The following is a 6,241-nucleotide window of genomic DNA, read 5'->3' on the forward strand; positions in this document are numbered from 1 at the left end:
TCATCATAGCGCATGAAGGTTTTTGTGACTGCACTTGAAGAAACGTTAAAAGTTCTTGGGGCGGCAGGTAGCTTAGTGGTTAAGAGTGTTGTGCCAGTAACCGAAAGGTCGCTGGTTCTAATCCCCGAGCCGATTAGGTGAAAAATCTGTCGATGTGCCCTTGAGCAAGGTACTTAACCCTAATTGCTCCTGTAAGTCGCTCTGGATAAGAGCGTCTGCTAAATGACTAAAATGTAAAAATGTTCTTGACATATTCCGTATTGACTGACCTTAAAGTAATGATGGACTGTCTTTGCTTATTTGAGCTGTTCTTGCCATAATATGGACTTGGTATTTTACCAAATAGGGCTATCAACTGATTGGCTCAAACACATTAAGAAGGAAAGAAATCCCACAAATTAGCTTTTAAGAAGGCGCAACTGTTAATTGAAATGCATTCCAGGTGACTACCTCATGAAGCTGGTTGAGAGAATGCCAAGAGTGTGCAAAGTTGTCATCAAGGCAAAGGGTGGCTATTTGAAGAATCTCAAATCTATAATATATTTTGATTTGTTTAACACTTTTTTGGTTACCACATGATTCCATATGTGTTATTTCATAGTTTGGCATCTTCACTATTATTTTACAATGTAAAAAATAGTAAAAATAAAGAAAAACCCTGGAATGAGCAGGTGTGTCCAAACATTTGACTGGTACTGTATATGGAAATACCAAAAAGATTAAAGAACATATAACGGATAAATGCAGTGAAATGTGTTGTTATCTGCCTTGGTCATGGACACATTGACACATTTTTCAGCTTCGGTATTCAAACCAGCGACCTTTCAGTTACTGGCCCAGCGCTCCAACCTCTAGGCTACCTGCCATGAGCCAAGCATGTTTACATGTAGAATGGAATAGGTTATATGACCACTATGATTAATTTCATTGTCAGTTCTACCACCTCAACATTGTCCATTTTAAACAGGGTTAAATATCTAGTTAGGGGGGGCACTGTGTAACTGTCAGAAGATATGTGCTTCAGTCAGAAAAATTTTCTCTCATCTCTTCGGTCTCAGCTAGCTAGCCAGCCAGTAGCTACCGAAACAGCTAGCCAGCCAAGCTAGCTGCAGAAATGAAAACCATCAAATACACTTTTCCTAATATTATGACTTACATCAACATCCTTAGCTTGCCCATTCACTAAATATACTGTTAAATAACTCTGACTGACACCCAATAGCTTAAGGATGCTGAGCTATTTAACGTTATAATGAGAAATATGTTGTTATTATGAAATAATCTGGTTGCAAGTTATTATGAGAAATAGCTTTATTATGCCGAAACATTAGCATAGGCTACTCGGCAATCTTGGCTTCCTCTCATGCACAGGTTGACATTATGGCCGGTTTGCTTGAGTTGATCAACTTTTATTTTTGAGGCATTGGGAAATATTAGTGTCATTGAGCAATATAGATGGTGTTGTCAATACTTTACATACATTGCAGAGAATTCTGAGTTCTCTAAGGCTCTACAGACGGGAAAAAACAATTGGACCTCCTTGACATAGCATTACTCCTTCTTGATCTAGGCTGACATGGGAAGCTTTATGGATACAAATTAATCTTAAACGCATCCAAGTGGGATATGTGGTGACTCATAACACAGTCAGGTGTTTACTTCATATTCAAGTCCCCAATGGAGTGCGCATTTGTGTGGAAGTCTCTGGGAATGACATTAGCCAGCTAGCTACCTTACCTTCACAAACAAGAAAGACGACATAGAGGAACAGCTTAGCTAGCTAAGTGTCCTTTTTGTCTTGTAATTTCACATTTGGAAGGTGCACTGAAACAAAATTATTATTTCATTTCTAGCACAGCCAACAACTAGCAAGCAAAATATATGAATAATGCGCTGAAATTAGCGACTGAGGGGTCACTATGGTAGTTAGCAATGGCTATTCTCAGGAACAAGCAAGCCCCTATCTGAGAAGCATGTTCGACTGATCGAGTATTCTATTCAATGCATTGTCAATGAACACATGATTTCATAAAAAGTGCATTAGAGTGGCTTGGAAATACAATGACATTGCAAAATGAGGCAAATAATTAGTAGGAAAACATATTTTCATCATTTTGATGTCATCAGATTGACTTTAGGTGCAGTATAACGTTAGCTAGCTAGATAGCTAAGATTTAGGGGAGACCACCGATTTTAGCTAGCTAGCTAACATTAGCATTGATAGCTATTTTTGATTAACTTTGTTAGCTAATGACAACGTTGCCATCCATTTGACGACATGATAATGATGGCAAAGTTGTTTCCTACTAAACATTTGCCTACTTTAGCAATGCCATCATATTTCCAGGCCACTATAGTGTTATTTAGACTAAACAGCCATTAGCTTCCATTTATCACACCACTAAGGCGCCAGTGGGCGGCTTGAGAACGTTCATAACAATGGCATGATGTAACCCAGTGACGGAGGTGCAACCTATGAATAGCAACATTTGTTTTGCGTTATTCTATTTTACCCAGCTCTCACACTGTGTGTGTATGTGTGTGTGTGTCTATCTGTCCGTCTTGGAGTTCCAGATGTGGCGGCCACTGGAGGGCAACTTTAATACTGGAGCACATGTAGGAGCTCATCGTCATGAAATTAATCTATAACAGCTGATACAAGTATCCTATATTAGATGCCACTACAGTGCTAGCTAACTAGTAAATGTACACCGCAGGCGCATTGGCAACATTTCGTAAGTCCAGCTTGGTGAAGACCCGGGCTCCCTGCAATGACTCGAATGCCGTCAGGGGGAGTGGGTAGCGGTTCTTAACCGTGATGTCATTGAGCGCCTGGTAATCAATGCACGGCCGCTGCCCACCGTCCTTTTGCCCACGAAGAAGAAGCCCGCGCCCGCGGTGAGGTAGAGGGGGCAGATGAGACCCTTGACGAGTGCCTCGTCGATATACTTCCTCATTGCCAGTGTCTCCGGCAGGGACAAGGAAAACAATTGCACTCATGTGGGCATGGCGCCCGTCAGGAGATCGATAGCGCAGTCGTATGGCCTGTGAGGAGTTACAGTGCCTTGCAAAAGTATTAATTCACCTAGGCAGTTTTTCCTATTTTGTTGTATTCAAATTCAAATTTAAATGGATTCTAATTAGGATTTCATGTAATGGACATACACAAAATAGTCAAAATTGGTGAAGGGAAATGAAAAAAATTACTTGTTTCAAAAAATTCAACAAAATAAATAACGGAAAAGTTGTGCGTGCATATGTATTCACCCCCTTTGCTATGAAGCCCCTAAATAAGATCTGATGCAACCAATTACCTTCAGAAGTCACATAATTTGTTAAATAAAGTCCACCTGTGTGCAATCTAAGTGTCACATGATCTCAGTATATACAGTTGAAGTCGGAAGATTACATACACTTAGGTTGGAGTCATTAAAACTTGTTTTTCAACCACTCCACAAATTTCTTGTTAACAAACTATAGTTTTGGCAAGTCGGTTAGGACATCTTCTATGTGCTTCTATGTCCAACAATTGTTTACAGACAGATTATTTCACTTATAATTCACTGTATCACAATTCCAGTGGGTCAGAAGTTTCCATACACTAAGTTGACTGTGCCTTTAAACAGCTTGGAAAATTCTGTAGCTCAGCTGGTAGAGCACGGCGCTTGTAACGCCAAGGTAGTGGGTTCGATCCCCGGGACCACCCATACACAAAAATGTATGCACGCATGACTGTAAGTCGCTTTGGATAAAAGGGTCTGCTAAATGGCATATTATTATTATTATGTTATCATGGCTTTAGAAGCTTCTGATAGGCTAATTGACATCATTTGAGTCAATTGGAGGTGTAACTGTAATGTATTTCAAGGCATACCTTCAAACTCAGTGCCTCTTTGTTTGACATCATGGGAAAATCAAAAGAAATCAGCCATGACCTCAGAAACAAAATGGTAGACCTCCACAAGTCTGGTTCATCCTTGGGAGCAATTTCCAAATGCCTGAAGGTACCACGTTCATCTGTACAAACAATTGTACACAAGTATAAACACCATGGGACCACACAGCTGTCATACAGCTCAGGAAGGAGATGCGTTCTGTCTCCCAGAGATGAACGTACTTTGGTTCAAAAAGTGCAAATCAATCCCAGAACAACAGCAAAGGACCCTGTGAAGATGCTGGAGGAAACATGTACAAAAGTATCTATATCAACAGTAAAACTAGTCCTATATCGACATAACCTGAAAGGCCGCTCAGCAAGGAAGAAGCCACTGCTCCAAAACAACCATAAAAAAGCCAGACTATGGTTTGCAACTGCACATGGGGACAAAGATCGTACTTTTTGGAGAAATGTCCTCTGGTTTGATGAAACAAAAATAGAACTGTTTGACCATAATGACCATCGTTATGTTTGGAGGAAAAAGGGGGTAAATTGCAAGCCGAAGAACACCATCCCAACCGTGAAGCACGGGGGTGGCAGCATCATGCTGTGTGGGTGCTTTGCTGCAGGAGGGACTGGTGCACTTCACAAAATAGATGGCATCATGAGGAAGGAAAATTATGTGGATATATTGAAGCAACATCTCAAGACATCAGTCAGGAAGTTAAAGCTTGGTCGCAAATGGGTCTTCCAAATGGACAATGACCCCAACCATACTTCCAAAGTTGTGGCAAAATGGCTTAAGGAGAACAAAGTCAAGGTATTGGAGTGGCCATCACAAAGCCCTGACCTCAATCCTATAGAAAATGTGTGGGCAGAACTGAAAAAGCGTGTGCGACCAAGGAGGCCTACAAACCTGACTCAGTTACACCAGCTCTGTCAGGAGGAATGGGCCAAAATTCACCCAACTTATTGTGGGAAGCTTGTGGAAGGCTACCAGAAACGTTTGAGCCAAGTTAAACAACTGAAAGGCAATGCTACCAAATACTAAATGAGTGTATGTAAACTTCTGACCCACTGGGAATGTGATGAAATAAATAAAATCTGAAATAAATCATTATTTCTACTATTATTCTGACATTTCACATTCTTAAAATAAAGTGGTGATCCTAACTGACCTAAGACAGGGATTTTTTACTAGGATTAAATGTCAGGAATTGTGAAAAACTGAGTTTAAATGTATTTGGCTAAGGTGTATGTAAACTTCCGACTTCAACTGTATACACCTGTACCTATGATGAAAATTACAGGCCTCTCTCATCTTTTTAAGTGGGAGAACTTGCACAATTGGTGGCTGACTAAATACTGTTTTTCCCCACTGTAGATGCCCAGGCAGGAGAGGTGAAACGGCGCCAACCGTGCCAACGACGGAGACCCGAGAGGCAACCCCAATAATTTTTTTTGGGGGGGGGCACACGGGGTGGATGACGAGGCTACAGGAGGCTAAAAGGGAGAAGAAAAGTGTAGAGGCACGGCGAGAGGAGCTGGTTAGGCAGCAGAAGGAGCGGGGGTTAATAAAGGAACCCAGTCCCGCTCCTCGCACCAAGAAAGTGGTGCATGTCGCTAGTCCGGTCCGGCCCATTCCTGCTCCCCTCACCAAGCAAGTGGTGCGCGTCGCCAGCCCGGTCCGGCCTGTTCCTGTCCCTCGCACCAAGCCAGTGGTGCGCGTCGCCAGCCCGGTCCGGCCTGTTCCTGCCCCTCGCACCAAGCTAGTGGTGCGTGTCGCCAGCCAGGCCCGTCTGTTCCTGACCCTCGCACCAAGCCAGTGGTGCGCGTCGCCAGCCCGGCCCAACCTGTTCCTGCCCCTCGCACCAAGCTAGTGGTGCGCGTCGCCAGCCCGGCCCGGCCTGTTCCTTCCCCTCGCACCAAGCCAGTGGTGTGCGACGCCAGCCCGGTCCGGCCTGTTCCTGCCCCTCGCACCAAGATAGTGGTGCGCGTCATCAGCCCGGCCCGGCCTGTTCCTGCCCCTCGCACCGAGCTAGTGGTGCGGCGTCACCGGCCCGGCCTGTTCCTGCCCCTCGCACCAAGCCAGTGGTGCGCGTCGCCAGCCCGGTCCGGCCTGTTCCTGTCCCTCGCACCAAGCCAGTGGTGCGCGTCACCAGCCCGGTCCGGCCTGTTCCTGTTCTTCGCACCAAGCCAGTGGTGCGCGTCGCCAGCCCGGTCCGGCCTGTTCCTGTTCTTCGCACCAAGCCAGTGGTGCGCGTCGCCAGCCCGGCCCGGCCTGTTCCTGCCCCTCGCACCAAGCCAGTGGTGCGCGTCGCCAGCCCGGCCCGGCCTGTTCCTGCTCCTCGCACCAAGCCAGGG

This window comes from Coregonus clupeaformis, unplaced genomic scaffold, assembly GCF_020615455.1.
Source record: "Coregonus clupeaformis isolate EN_2021a unplaced genomic scaffold, ASM2061545v1 scaf3004, whole genome shotgun sequence".
Taxonomy (NCBI): Eukaryota; Metazoa; Chordata; class Actinopteri; order Salmoniformes; family Salmonidae; genus Coregonus; species Coregonus clupeaformis.